At 33.3% G+C, this 16,454-nt stretch overlaps 1 long non-coding RNA gene across 1 annotated transcript; it reads right to left on the reverse strand.

The window, feature by feature from the left end:
• Window positions 1-911: 911 nt before the first annotated feature.
• Window positions 912-6,247, reverse strand: LOC138696426 (uncharacterized). Its single transcript, XR_011331378.1, has 4 exons — window positions 5,466-6,247; window positions 4,928-5,029; window positions 4,343-4,472; window positions 912-3,254 (listed from the first exon to the last, which is right to left on the reverse strand). It is a non-coding gene; the product is annotated as an uncharacterized lncRNA (long non-coding RNA).
• Between the last annotated feature and the right edge of the window lie 10,207 nt (window positions 6,248-16,454).

Consider the following 16,454-nt stretch of genomic DNA (forward strand, 5'->3'; position numbering starts at 1 on the left):
AGATATTAATGTAATAATTATGTAACCAATTGTATTTAATTAGAATTAGAGTCTGGCTGGATGGAAGAAAAGGCCTACTGGCCTTAGCTCTGTCAGATTAAATAAATATATTATTATTATTATTATTATTATTATTATTATCGTTGCTTACGAGATTATACAATCTGACGCATAGCGCTTGAAATACGGGTCTGAAGTAGTTCCAGGCATAGACAAATAAATAGAAAGACCCCCAACTCAATGCATTACCTTCGACACGCTATTGACGCGACGTCGAGACACTTGGCGGCAAAACATCGGAACTACATCTCGTTACACATAGCGGCAGAATGCGGAACTACATCCCTTGTTACACGGCCCGATCGGTATTACAGGTATCCGTTATGCCAACATTAGAGCACGATCGGTACTGCAGATACCTATTATACCAACACATACTGGTATTTTTCATATCGCCAAAGGAGTGTGTAATGGTTTATCAGTTTAAATAACATGTTTAACCACAATATTTATATCACATTTTTGTTTTAACATGTGAATATAAATATAATGGTTGAACATGAAACTGAAAACCATTAACACACACCGTCATTTAACCCTTTTATTAAATTCATTTATCAAATTTGACTAATAAAAGTTTTTGCATCTTCTAGATCAAATATGTAATTGAGATACAGGATGCGAATAGGATAGGATACTTCTCTCCAAAACACCTTAAGCACTATTTTTAAATAATGTTATGTATATTGTATTGGAAGATAAAAACAAAGATTGACTTTGGAATATTGATTTCGAAGTTATTATTGGTCAGTTATATAATTATAATTTGCTCTTAATTTTTTTATGTCAAACATTAGCTTGAAAATAGTCATAAGATGTTTTGCTGTGACATAGTACAACGCACGTTCATAAACATTTATAAAACACCACTTTATTTGTTTTACACCGTCAGAGCTGAACATCTATTTTTAAAAGTAACTGCCATTAGTTTAATATATGGATATTAAAAATCTAAGTAATCAATAATCACCACTGATAAAGAATACAAAGAAAACTATTTGTCTACAACAGACATAAAATTAACTTAGACTTTTAATAAAAACACCATTAAGAAATACAAGTAAAAAAATTATTTTTCATTCTCTGATGTATAGTTGATTCAAAACACTGAACATATTAGAAAAAGTGCAATACAATTTATTAGAGATAAGTCTATACTTCGCAACATTTCCTAATTTTGAGCTGAGTGTTTGATTTGATTGTGGCCCCATTGCTCAAAATATGTTGTTGTTGTTGTATTCTAATGCCAGGGGTTTGACAAAGTCATTTGACCTCTTGCACTCCAATATTTTTCGAAGATATTATCATGGCCAGCCACTGAAGCACAGATTTTGAGGTGTTCCGAATCCATTTCTTGGTTTGAGTTGCACAGTGGGTAGTTAGGGGACTGATATATTCCAATTCTATGGAGGTGTTTGTTTGGCCAGACAGTCATGGCCTGTTGCCAATCTAAATGCAGCTACAGACGATTTTAGTGGTAAATCGGGAATTAACAGTGGATTATGATGCAGAGTGTTCCATTTTTTCCCTTGAGATTTGTGTTATCAAATTTTGTTTGTTGAAGTCTAAGTATGTAGATTTAATAAATCTTTTCACAGAGTAATACGTAGATTTAGTAACAGGTCTGTAAGGAGCAGTGCTGCCCTTCTTTGCTAAAGCATCAGCATTCTCGTTTCCCAGGATTCCACAATGGGATGGTATCCACTGGAATACAATTCTTTTATTGAGTGATATTAATTGAGAGAGCATTTTAGTTATTTCTGCTGTTTGAGATGAAAGTATGTATTTAGAGACTATTGATAGAATAGCTGCTTTGGAGTCTGATAATATAACTGCATTCTTAAATTTATTGATGTGGCATAGAAGATTCCTGAGACTTTTACTTATTACAATGATTTCTCCGTCAAAACTTGTTGTTCCACATCCAAGAGATCTATAAAGTGAGAAGAGACAAAAAATTGTACCATATTTACTCTCTTCTTAGCTGATGTTATACGACAAGCATTCCATTATAAAAAATTTAGTTGCTTCTGTACCATTAAAGTAGTCCCGCCCAGAAATCCGATTGGGGGACTATTTTGCTGCATAGAATTGGAATATATCAGTCTCCTAACTGTCCATTGTGCTACTCAAACCAAGAAATGGATTCGGAACACCTCAAAATCTGTGCTTCAGTGACTGACCATGACAATAATTTTGAAAAATACTGGAGTGCAAGAGGTCAAATGACTTTATTGTCAAATGGCTGGCATTAGAAAAAATCAACATATTTACTCTGGTCATGATAATATCTTTGAAAAATATTGGAGTGCAAGAGGTCAAATGACTTTATTGTCAAACGCCTGACATTAGAAAACAACAACATATTTACTCTCTAAAAATTCTAAATAATGCACCCAAATCTCACCAGTTGCAGAAGCTACAGATTCGTATCGCTGCCACTGGACTCCCTCCTATGCCCTATAGATGACACAACTGAAATGCTCATTGTACTAGTAATTATTATTTGTATTTATATTACAATGTAATGTTAACTTAGGGTCTTAAAGATCGTTAGATTTATCATTGCCCTATATATTACAAAAATTATATTGCTCATAATGTAGAAGTCAAGTACTCTACTTTTTTTTTCAGATGAATGAATGAATTCCCCTTATTTTCCTTCAATTAACTGAAGAAATCAACACATTAAACGAAATGAGATAACAATGATAATGATAATAATAATAATAATAATAATAATAATAATAATAATTCATTCTAGTACCGAGGTCATGGAAAGCATGGGGCTCTACCTCCATGCTCCCCAAATGCCTTCTTGGCATGTTACGGGGATACCTTTACCTTTTACCTTTAATAATAATAATTATAATAATAATAATAATAATAATAATAATGAATGAAGTCCATTACCATACACTTGTCAACAAAATTAAACACAATTTTGTTAAAAGATAAAGACAATGAATGAAGCAATTATGTTAGGTGGTGAAAAAGGTTAATGTAAGTAGGCTGGTGATGAAGTGGGTCGTAGTTCTTGAGTGGGATACCAAGCATCCCTTGATGGAATGGCCCCTCTTAGTAAGTAATATCTGAAGTCACCGTTATACTGATTACTGCGAAAATGGCTTGCACATATATAGGCCCTTCTGTAAGGATGAGGATTTTCTGCCACAGCTGCCCACATGTGGTACCTGTTACAATCAAAATTCTATTATTATCTTAAAAAAATACACAAACCAGGGTTGGTATTAATTTAAATTAATGATTTAATCATGATGTAAATAAAATAATTTTCATTTTATTTACATCAAATAATTGTTACTACTTAAATCACAGATTAAAATTATATGCACCTAACATGATTAAGATGAGAAATTAACTTCCTGAAAAAAAAAAATAATAAACGTTTTTACATATGACTGTTCTGCTGCTTCTTAAAACTATTAGCAATATATATGAGTAGCAAACTTGCATCTCTGCAATGAACAAAATATTTTCTATGGTGAAATATATTTTTCTTCCTATGAATTCATATAAAATTTCACCACAGAAAAATCTTTGTTTATTACAGACATATAATTCTAGCATTTTCTGAAGAAATGGACAGGTTTTGAAAGTTTGCTTCTCATATGTCTTTTCCCAACTCCTAATTAAGGAGCAACAGAACACATGGTACAGGTAGTCAAGTAGAGCCTACTTTCGGAATCACCACCTAATTAAAGCACAGTATGATGCTGAGGATTGAAATGAATAGTTGTAGCTCATAACAATATTCAAAGTAAAAGTTGCACAATGCCAAATGGTCTACGTATTTATTCTGAAAACACACAATGCTAAGCTCTTCTGATAAATTTATTTGTAAATATTAATCTCCCTAAATAGCTGAATTCTTTTCTAATGAATAACAAACTGAGCATAATATCTTGCCTAAGTCTAAGCTAATTATTATTATCATTAAGTGCAGGTTATTAGTGCTGTAACTCTTCATGTATTAATAATGAGGCCTATGTGTAAACATAGTAAATTATTTTTGAAGAGATGTTGTTAATTACTTAAAATAACACATTAACAAAATACACAATTATGTAGGAACTAATGCACAAATTAAGTTCAAATGAATTACAAAAGACGGCAAAAACTCATTTTAATAAACAAATATGAATTTGACAAATAATTCTCACTTAAATTTAAAAATCACCACAGTTTACCAACCCTTACTATTTACTGATGATATATAAGGATATCTTTGCATTGAGCTTATGCCAATGCCATTGCTTACCTTTTAAGCTGTGCTGCATTACTTGGCGCAGGAAACAGGAATAACCAGGTCTTCTCATTACTATCCCATTTCTGACAGTACACTGCAGCACATTCACAGTGTAAAACTCCGCCATTTGTCTTTCTATTAACTGAAACAAACCAGCAGTAGCCTAGTATCATATAGTGCATTAATAACACTACATTTCATAGAACAATTGAAGGATTGCAGTATAATCAACGTTTGTGAAATATTCCTGGAAGAATTCTATCCACGATCTATAAAAATAATAAATATCTCCGGCAATTTAACTCTTTTTATTTTATCAAAATTATTCCAGTAAATGTACTACTGTTAACTGTAAAGTCAAATTTCTAAAAATATAGCTTTTCGGGAACAACACTTCTTTACTATTGCGTTACCAAGCTAAGGTACCCCGCCATCCTTTGGTAACGCAACTGTAAAGAATTACACCGAGAACAACATATTTAGTCATATCAGATTCTGTCCCACGAATTTTAAGATGTCTGACCAACTTAACTTAGCTATATACAAAAATAAGATGTTCGTTCATACCCAAAGTGTATATTAACTCTGTTAGTTTACCTTTAAAGCTCTTGGCGTAATTGTAGTTAGACCTAATACACAGAAATCAGTTCATCATGTGGTAGTGGTAGAAGGAAGGTAATCGCGTTCTGAAGTTTATCCCTGAAAACAATTACAGATCTCAGTTTAGTAAACGTTTAAGATATGATGGAAGAATTCAGTTTAAATTAGAAAACATGACGGTGCAGTTAAACTGCATCTACACGGTTCAGTTTTTCATGCTCGTACGCACGCAGTCTGGGAAGAATATTGAAAGAATCAAGTTTAAAGCGCATGTTGAATTAAGATACATTAAGATTTTCTGTCTACAAGGTACGCCATATTAATATTAAAATACCAAAATACCATGTGATGGAGTGTAAAAACCGATTATAGTTTCACTGACCAAGTTCTGCAGCAGCGAAAGCTAAAATAATATATTATCTGTGTGCACTTCCGTTATTATTAAATACCAATCTTGCAGGCATTGCTTGAATGTGTGAAGTTGAAAGAAAAGTTGAACCGTGTAGATGTAATCTCAAACATATTTCTTTCTTACCTTTAACGTTGCGAATTATTTCTTGTTGCAGAAAAGCACCAGTAACTTCTCAATTAACTCGATCTGTTCAAATTTCTTCCTTAAGCAGCCATGTTCGTCCATTCCATAATTTATACAAGATTTAAACAAAATAGGAATGCCAACATCCAACAATTGATCAACTGAACAAATGAGGTTAATAGGTCATACACAGTACACTAATATGGCTACTTTGTCCTCGAATGAAAATGCAAAATAACTATATAGTAATAGTAATAATAATCCGAATATTATAAAACTGACACATTCTGTAAATAATGGATATTAATAATATCTGTTTAAAACTGTCATATTGGCAAAACTTATAACCAAAGAACTTTCGAAACCAAAGAGTTTTGTACTGCTAATTTTACAAACTCTGTGATCGAAATACAGCCAGCGCTGTCCTGACCACATGCGGCAAACTATGGAACATCTGTGAGCATCCAACATCTATCATTTGAGATAAACCCCCCTGGTTCCAGGACACTGGCTAAATGAAAAAGAAGTAACTTTATTCCATATTAAAAATTATAAACTTGCAAGTTCCTTTAGTCGCACAAAGTATAAAAATGGAGGCTCAGCAATATTTGTAAAAGCCACCAGTAACATATCTCATATTGAGAAAAGACAAACATACTACCTTAACCGAGAAAAGGATTTTGAACACGTAGTAACAGAAATAAAATACTCAAATTATTGTTTCACAGTAGCCTGCATTTATAGATCACCAAGTGGATCTTTGAAAACATTTCTTGAGAATCTTGAAATCCTATTGCACTCGTTAAAAAACAACAATAAAACATTAATTTTATGTGGCGATTTCAATATAGATTTTTCAGAAAACAATAGTGCAGCTTCTGATTTCAGATCACTGATTCATTCATTTAACTTAAAAGAGACTATAGATTCCCCCACACGTATAACTCCTACATCACAGACATGCCTGGATCAAATAGTTATTGATAATGATTTCTACCCATTCTCAGCAGAAAATATAAAAATGGGAATTTCAGACCATAATGCTACATTTTTACATATAAAATTAGAAGCAAATGCTGAACCTAAAGCTAGTAATAAGTCCGTCAGCTATAAAAGATCATTTAATGAGTCAAATATAGAATACTTTAAATCTATGCTCCTAAAAGAAGACTGGTCTGATGTGTTTAACAAAACAGATGTAAATGAAAAATCAGTGGAATTCATTAACACTGTAACACATTATTTCAATATCGCATTTCCAATTAAAAAAATTATTCTTTCAAACAAAATGAATAAATAAAAAAATTGGATAACGAAAGGAATCATAATTTCTTGTAAAAGGAAAAGACAATTGCACAATATATGTCAATATACAAATGATTTAAATCTCAAACTATATTATAAAACATATTGTAACATCCTAAAAAAAAGTAATCCAAAAGGCAAAATTAAATTACAATCAGGACTTCATTTTGAGAGCAGAAAATAAAAGTAAAGCAATTTGTGATGTGGTAAAAAGGGAAACCGGGAAAAAATCAGACACAGCAAAAGTCAATATTGAATTATTAAACAATGGCAGCTTAATTAAGAGTTGCTGAAGAAATTAGCTGAAGTGTTTAATAACTACTTTGCAAATGTTACGCAAACCTTAGAACCTGCACCAACAAGGAATCCACAGCCAACCCTTCAACTTACAGGGAGTAAAAGTACAATTTTTTTAAAACCAGTAACCACAGAAGAAATTCACAAAATAATGGGAAACCTAAAATGTAGCCTGGCATCTGGAATTGACGAAATCCCAGATGCAGTAATAAAAGCTTGTAATCATCTTCTAGCTCTGCCAATGACAGACATCTGTAATTTATCCTGTCACTGGTAAATTTCCAGAGATCTTTAAAGTAGCAAAAGTTTGCCCAATTTTTAAGAAGGGAGTTAAACAAAATATTGAGAACTATAGGCCTATATCCCTATTATCTGGGTTCTCGAAAGTCCTTGAAAAGGTTATGTACAACAGATTAGTCTCATTCCTAGAATATAATAATATACTGTCAAATTCTCAGTTTGGTTTTAGAAAAGGTAAAGGAATCAATAATGCTGTAATATCGTTTATTGAATCAATCCTCAATGCTAAAAACAATAAAGAACAAACCGTTGGACTTTTCCTGGACCTTAGCAAAGCATTTGACATGGTTAATCATGAAATTCTAATCTGGAAACTACAACAATTTGGCATAAGGGGATTAGCAGGGAACTGGTTCATCTCGTACTTAAGCAATAGGGAACAGGTTGTACAAATTGGCTCAGTAAAATCAAAATCCGTTCCTATGCCCCATGGTGTCCCTCAAGGCTCAATTCTTGGTCCAATATTATTTCTCCTATACATAAATGATCTCCCGTTAAATATAACTGAAGGGAAAACTGTCTTATTTGCAGATGACACAAACATAATACTGAGTGATAATAAGGAAGAGAACTTGCAAATGAAAATTAATGCAACATCAACGAAACTAGACAAATGGCTAGCAAATAATAAGCTTAAATTAAATGTAAATAAAACTGTCTATGTATCTTTCAATCAATATCCAACTGACCAGATTCACATAGTTCTTAGTAATACCATAATTAAGGAAGTAGAATGCTCTAAATTTTTAGGTATATGGATAGATTCCAGTCTAACATGGGAAAAGCATATACAACATCTAACTGAGAAGCTGAGTCGCTTATGTTATGCTTTTCGAGTCCTTGCGAAGATATCATCCATAGAACTTTTAATATCAGTCTATTTTGGATATGTTCATTCAATACTATCATATGGCATTATTACTTGGGGATCTTCACCAAAAGTGACACAAGTCCTCAAATTGCAGAAAAGAATACTCAAAATCATTAAAAATGTTCCTATTCGGACTGAAAGTATAAAAATTTTCAGAGAACTAAAAATCTTACCTGTACCCTGCATATATATTTTAGAAACAGTGTGCTTTATTCATCAAAACATAGATTCCTTTAAAACAAATTCAACATATCATGAGTATAACACCAGAACATCCCAAAACATACATCTGAATTACCACAGGCTTACCAGAAGTCTTAACAGCATATCACATAGAGGCAGCAATTTATATAATAAACTTCCACAGAAAATCAAAGAACTTAACATAAGAAAATTAAAAAAAGAGGTAAAGAACATTTTATTGACACACATGCCATTTTGCACAAATGAATATCTAAATTTAAAATTTTAGAATTTAACGTTTCTTGATACTGCCCTTGACCATTTATGTTTCAGGTAACTCACAGTTGAAGAAAAGACAGGGAAAAGCAAAAAGAGAAGATACTAGATAGAACAGTGGAGACTGAAGATCAAGCTTGTCCTATAATATTAAATTGTTAAATTTATTTAGAATTAAGTCTAATTTTGTATTATATTGTATGTTATGTCATTTTTCTTGTGTACTGACGACGCCATGAATGCTTGTAATTCTATTCGGCTAATAAAGATCTAATCTAATCTAATCTAATCTAATCTAATCTAAAACCTGCTATATAGGAGGTCCTGGTAGTTCCCTCGTAATGCCAATTCCGCCGCTCGGAGCGCTGTTCCATCCTAAATATTCATAGCAGAACATTTAAATGACATTGACATTTGGGACATTGCTTATTAAATGCTTCGTACAATATTTTATGGATAATAGATGTAATATCCAAACTTCTACGTCTCAATTATATTACAATAAAAGACTGTCATTCTTGATATTAAAAGATATTACATATTATAAACTAAGGTACTACCTTTCTGTTGTTCAATTCATACACCGTATCTTTTCGGAAATAATGAAAGAAACTTTGAACACTGTACTCTACCCTTTTCACGTATTCATTTATTATTATTATTATTATTATTATTATTATTATTATTATTATTATTATTCCAATGAATTAAGGTACTGTATTATTTTCCATTTCCCTGACTTCATAATTTAATCATTTGTAAGTGGGCCTAACTTATCCCTTTCTTTTTTAAAAATATATTGACGTTGAAGTGTTATGATTTTTAGGTACTAAAGCAGACAGCAGTCACAATACATGATTAGTACAAATGTGTTATTTTTCTTGCACACCTTGCAGCGGTGAAATAAATATCTAATAGGCCTGCTGATTAACCTGTTACTTACAATGGCTTTTAAGGAACCCGTAGGTTCATTGCCGCCCTCACATAAGCCCGCCATTGGTCTCTATCCTGTGCAAGATTAATTCAGTAGTGGGTAGTAATAGCAAATACTATGATATTTTAGTGTGTGTAAACAGTTTTTAAATTAGGAGTTAGAATTAAATTAATTAGGAAGTTAGACTGCAACATATGTGATTAGAAATGGTTTTCGAATTTGACCATTTCCCAAAACATAAACAAATATCTTAGGAATCTCAGGGACAATATTTTTTAGAATTTGCCGCCCATAGGTACATGTGCATCTGCTCTCCCCGATCCTCATTTCATTTTTAGTAATGTCTGAATCTCGCTCCCCTGAGCTGTTTTCTATCGTCACTCATGACATGTCAATTTAATGAAAACATAAAGTAAAATTTTCGGTACACCATGCAGTGATATTGTACTTTATCACAACGAATAATTGTAGTAATTATTATTTATTTATTTATTTATTACTCGTAATGTCGTAATAATATTTGATTTGGCTTAGAGGATGAGGGGAGTACGTGCTCAACGCTAAAATCGCATTGCTGCGTATGTTGTATCCTAAATAATGCAAATCGTATATATTATGTGTCAATATTCAGCAGTAATAATTAACCACTGTCGTGGAATATTTCGCCACTATAAATGATGATGGTAAATCATACTCTTTTCCTCGAATAACGCTACTGATTGTCTTAAGGCAAGACAAGCTAAGAACTATGTTAGTTTGATTTTGATGATGATGATGATGATGATGATGATGATAATAATAATAATAATAATAATAATAATAATAATAATAATAATAATAATGTCTGAAAGTAGCAGAAACCGGTAGTTCACTTTCAGCAATTATAACAAATTAGAGGGAACGAAATCTGAAGGAAAAACACGGAACTGAAAACAATCAACTTGCCCAAGTAAATGAACCATATGAACAATGTAGTTTGGAAGCAAAATTTTTAATTCAACAAATTCAGACTTTCGGGAAACAAAATTGTAAATTCCATTAAATGACGCTGAAAATCTGCATACTGATATTTAACAAGTCATCAATAAATCTCAAATAAGACTGTAACATGCTTGTTATGTTTATAATCTTCGTACTCGATCAGTAATGCAAAATTAATCAAAGAATTTTCACGATACACAATGCTTAGTAATGGGACTATTCGTCATTTAATAGGATGGCGAGGCGAACCTAGCGGCAGAAATTGTCATAACGCTCAGAGACCCTCTCTCGATCGTGCTATGCGCCAGCTTGTATAATCTCGTAAGCAACGATTATACGAAAATCTTTGCAATAGCATTTACTTCAACTTTGTGCATACCAGCCAATGTTCGTCTTTCTAATGATGGGTTCGCTACCAAATTATTCTATTGTAGCACTCATTTCCAACCACATAGTTTCGTTTTGTTTTCGTATGTTCACTGAGCAGCAAACCGGAACTAAGTAGCGTTGGATGACGTCAAGCTATATCTACGCTGTTGCGGGTTGCTACAACCAAACGCAGGACTCTATTCATAACACGAGGGTAAGTGATGTGTACGCATGGTTGTAGCAGTCGGCAATTTTCTAGATGTATACTTTTCAATGAAGTGTTTAAAATGTGGATTCTAGAGCATATAGAACGGAATATTCGCTCATATCAACATCAGACACAAGTCATAATAAAAAGTGGTCTGATCCGAAATCGACTCACTAAACAGTTTCAGATCCTCCATGTGTCTTTTAGTTTTGTAAATAACGATGCGTTTTAACTTTTATGTCTAACTTACATACGTCACATCCAGTGGCGGTTATTCAAGTGAAGTACATGAAGGCCACCTTCACCCCTTTTTTCGTGCTTTAATAAAATATATTTTATCAAGAAATTAAAATAAAATGAATTCTTCACTAAACCATATTTTGCTCTATTTTTTAATATCTTGTTCGGCTTAATCCGCTCAGTTAACGTTCACTGCAGTACTTCACACGAACCCCGCACCAGTCAGGCCACGTGGCTAGCAGACCAGCTGAAGGTCCGAATGAGGCTTTCCTTTTCGCCTTCAGTAAACACACCCGGTTGCCATGACAACGAGTTGCATATTATGAATTACCGGTCCCTTTTGCGAGGCTATTATGAGGGTCTGTGGAGCAGGCATTCATCTCCTTTCTCTATTCTTGAAAGACAGAATCCCTCTCTCGTCCAAACATTGGATCAGGGTGGCAAACTGTAATATTTTGCAACTAAATAAGAAAACATAAAATATTCTGTAAAGAAGTTAAATATTGTTTAAATTTAGTATATAACGTACATATTTTGGTATTTTTTAACGTTAGTACCTCTTGAATATTATGTTTTATATGGATTTTGAAATAATTTGAGTATCCTGTAAGAAATAAAGTTGGCATAACATTTGAAACTACGTTGTACATTTGACCCGCGCTGACCAAAGATTTCGCTTTAGGTATTCTTTGTTGTGACAAGTGCAGCGAAGTGTGAAGGTGTTACTACGTGTATTAATGCGATGAAAACATGAATCCGTTAAACGATTTAGTGTGTAATCTTTTGGAGACACCGTTCTCTCGTTGGTGCGCAGAAGATAAGCAAGATATTTTAAAATACCGCAGAACAAGTCACATTAATATAACTATGAAAAAAGTAAAAGTGGTGGTCGGTCATACAATATTCAGTTTCAAGATTCGTGGTATGCGGATTGCAACTGGTTATGTGGGAGTCACTATAACGAGAAGTTATATTGTTGGCCTTGTCTTCTTCTGGGGAACAAGAAACCCGCTTGGAATTCAACTGGATTTTGCGATTTCAGAAATGTCAATCGCGGTCTTTACAGCCATGCAGATTCAGCTGAACACATTAAATGTATTTTGCAATTAAAGGCACTGCAGTGCGGATGCACTAAAGGAAAGTTATAGGTTATACGTAAGTCAATTTAATGAAAACGTACGTTTAAATAGACTGGTAATGCACACCGCAATCGATACGGTATTGTTTCTAAGCAAGCAGGAGTTGGCTTTTCGCGGTCATGATGAGAGTATTTCGGCACAGAACAGGGGGAATTTCAAAGAATTATTGGCTCTCATTTCATTGGCCCTATGAAAATTAGAAATCACTATGAAAAATTAGGCCTGTTCTTTCTGGGAAATCTAAAACGATTCAAAATGAAATAATTGATTGTATTTCTGAATGCATCAATGAACTTGTAAGAGATGAAATTACTAGTGCCCCTTTCTTTTCCGTTCAAGTGTAAGTTTTCTGTTCAACAGAATACTGCTTTGATTTAATCGTAGCTGCTTGATTTTACTGGATAGGTAAGCTTATATTGGAAGTTGCATGTTCCGAAGTTGATTTAAAATATGAATACAGTTTACGATTATGATTGTGATTTTGAATTTTGTTATTGGTCCTGTTTCTTGTGTACTTTTTTAATTTGATGTGTTGTATAAAATGTGTTAGATTTTGTCTTTTTTATGTCATGTGGACTTGTGGTTGTTTTATTATGTTGTGGTATGTATTGTGTGGAAGTTTTGTTGGGACAGTGAATTCTTCGGGATTAAGGGGACATAGCTTCCGAAAATGTTGAAAATTTGTTTATTTTATATGCTGTGCTTTTCATAAAACTTAAGAAAATGGTGAATATATTACATTAATTCAATATGCCCATCGTATAGGTTACAAAAGCATTCGCGACGTCACGGGTATATAACGATTCCAGGAAATTACCTAGAATTCTATTGACCTTCACCTAATTTATCCGGCACGAGCCGCCACTGGTCACATCATGTATATTTTCGTCCTTGAATGAACTCTGTTATAAGCACAGACAAAATTGCAGATTATATTGGCGGCATTTTAAAACCTCTTCACAGTACCTTCACTAAAATTTAATCATAACTGAACTCCTTACGAAAGATTTACTTTTTAAACAGAACATAGGTATGCTGTGTCGAAACAACCTTTTAGAATGCAATAAACAATACAAAACCGCACCAATTAAACTTCGAATGAACAGAGCTTTCTCATGCGACGAGTTTCCTTTTACATACGAACGGCACATCAGTAAACCTAAAATAAACAGCTAACGTCACCTTATGGCCAGTGTTTCTTAAACCTGTAGGCAATGTTTTGATGTCCAAACTTCATTCCCTAGCGATCAGTCACGACGTTCTGAACCGTTCTATTGGCCCACTTTTCTTGTAACAGGCATCTAAGAGCGATTCAGCAGTTAATTTATACAACAAAATCAGCTCATAAACATGACTGTCAGAAAAATATAATTAGGTGTTTATTTTAAGCTAGCTCTTACTTTTTGTTGTGAAAATCGTCTATTAACGACGACGGCTGTGGTATTTACTTGTTACGTCGCACTTGTTTAGCTTTTCTGTTAAATATATGTAATGGAATTAGTAATTTTTGTTACATTAATAGGAATGATTGGTAAACAGTGGGTTTGCAGTGTAAGACTATCCTTAGAAAGGAAACTATGAATGAAAGAATTACATTTTAGTCAGGTAACAATCAAAACATAGTGTTTCCGTTCCCTACTCGCGCGTGACGTCATTGTTCTACCAGTCTGACCGGTATAGAAGCATTTAGTTTCTGTGCACTTTGAAAATGTATGTTGCCGGTCAACAAATCAATGTGATTAATGTATAGTGGATACAAAATCTGAACGTGGGATAAGCCAGTAAGTAAATGCTGCTTGAAGGCGCACAGTTGACAGAGAGAGACAGAACATAGGCCTACTAGCATTACGTTTTACTTCCATCCCAGAGGAAGCAATGCTATGGATTTTACAGTATTGACCTACGCCCTAGTCCATCGGCAGCATAGACCACCAAACGCGACTTTCATTATGCAGTGACACGTAGTTTATAATATGAACGTCTATTAAACCGTGAAAAGGAAAATGTAAGCCATAACTTCCCAGATATAATGTGGGGACATCGTTGTTTAGTACATTACGTATTTTCTGGTTCAAATGACATCACTTTTATCGATCAGAGTACCTCAAGAACGCAAGATCAAACCTGTGGAAAGTGATCTCGACCAAGGACAATTTATAAATTACATTTACATGACACCAATCAATAAACTGTAAATTGTGATTTTGAATTTAATCTTTTATGTCGTAAATTGTAAAATTAAACGTGGGTAGTGCTGAACAACTAAATAGAAAAAGAAAGATCTTGTGATTTATTACTGACTCTACGTAATAATGAATATGAAACACAAGACACAATAGGAAAGTTGGTATTGGTATTGCAAAAATAATATGAGCACGGATGTGAGATAGAATTGCTTGCTCTCCAATAAAATAAATTTCTCCTGTTTTATATACTATATTATAAATAAACAAAATGTACGTACAGTGATTGAGACTACGGTTTAGTTGCCGATTGCAAATTAGAAGAAGGGAGGTTATTTATAATTATTCATTAGAAAACATGTTGTTTTTTCTGTCACATACGCAATAATTAATTGTACAATTATTGTAGTACAACGAAATAGTAAATGCCGATTCTAATATTTGCTGCTATTATTAACAAATTATGTGTTACATGCGGATTCATTTGTTTAATTAATCTTTTGAATAAAATAACATGTTACAAAGTTGCTATCATATTTTGGTCAAATTTTTACTATCTTCTTTATTATCTGCAATGGTCAATGGTCAGTACGAAAATAGCAGCTGTATCTAACTTACTTTTGAATGGCTGTCGCTCATCTGCGCTCCTATCCCTGCCTTTCCGCATATAAAACTGTTCGTATCTTTCCATCTATAATCAAGATTGAAGTCAACCGAGACAGTGCCTCCATCTCACAACCATTAACCCCCCCCCCCCAAACAGTTGAATTACTAACAACACGTGTATTTAGATTATTTCGATATTACATACCGGTATACAAATTAAGTATTTTTATCCTATTTGCGACATATTAGATCTACGTCTCGTCTGCTGTATGGGAGCTAATTTCAACTTAAAATTTGTTCTCAAATGAATGACTACAGTCTATTCAAAACTAGAAAGGTAATGACAGTTCTCTCTCGCACACACGGGAAGGGAGCGACGCACAGTGGTTCCAAATACAAATCTAACAGGACAAAATTAATAATCCTCCTCGTTTCTAACAGATTTTCATAAAATTTTGTATACAGGTTACAATTGGCATTTTGCATTTGCGTGTAAACTCTGATTACGATTGGATAAAATAAACCACCCTTTCACAGGGGTTGAATTTTAAAGAATTATAATAATTTTACAAAACTGATTTTCGCAGGGATTGAAACAAAATCACAAATGTATTATATACTTTCTATTTAATTTTAATGTGTGAAAGATGCTAAAAAATACACAACAGTCGTAGATATTAAGTCAAATATCATTTATTTTTTTTTAATAAAATAGCCTACATATTAATACAATTTTAACAAAACCTCTAACTCTGGTTAAATAAACCTAAATTTGAAATATTTACAGATATTTTAAAGAGTTGTAACTCTATTAATTTTCAAACATATCATCATCATCATCATCATCATCATCATCATCACCATCGTGATCCTGGAGCAGTCTCAGTAGGTCTACAACAGAAGATACACTTTTTCTACTCTTTTGGCGTCAGTTGCGAAGACTGCTTACCATCGGGCCAGAGGAAATTCCATCAAATCCATCGTCATAGCGGCTCTACAAAGTTTTCGCGCGTGATAAGCTTATTCCCTGAAATTCTTGTAATCTTTATATCGGACTTCTTGGGGTTCCTCGGACATCATCCCAACAAAAGTACGGC

This window comes from Periplaneta americana, chromosome 3 (genome assembly GCF_040183065.1).
Source record: "Periplaneta americana isolate PAMFEO1 chromosome 3, P.americana_PAMFEO1_priV1, whole genome shotgun sequence".
NCBI classification, from domain to species: domain Eukaryota; kingdom Metazoa; phylum Arthropoda; class Insecta; order Blattodea; family Blattidae; genus Periplaneta; species Periplaneta americana.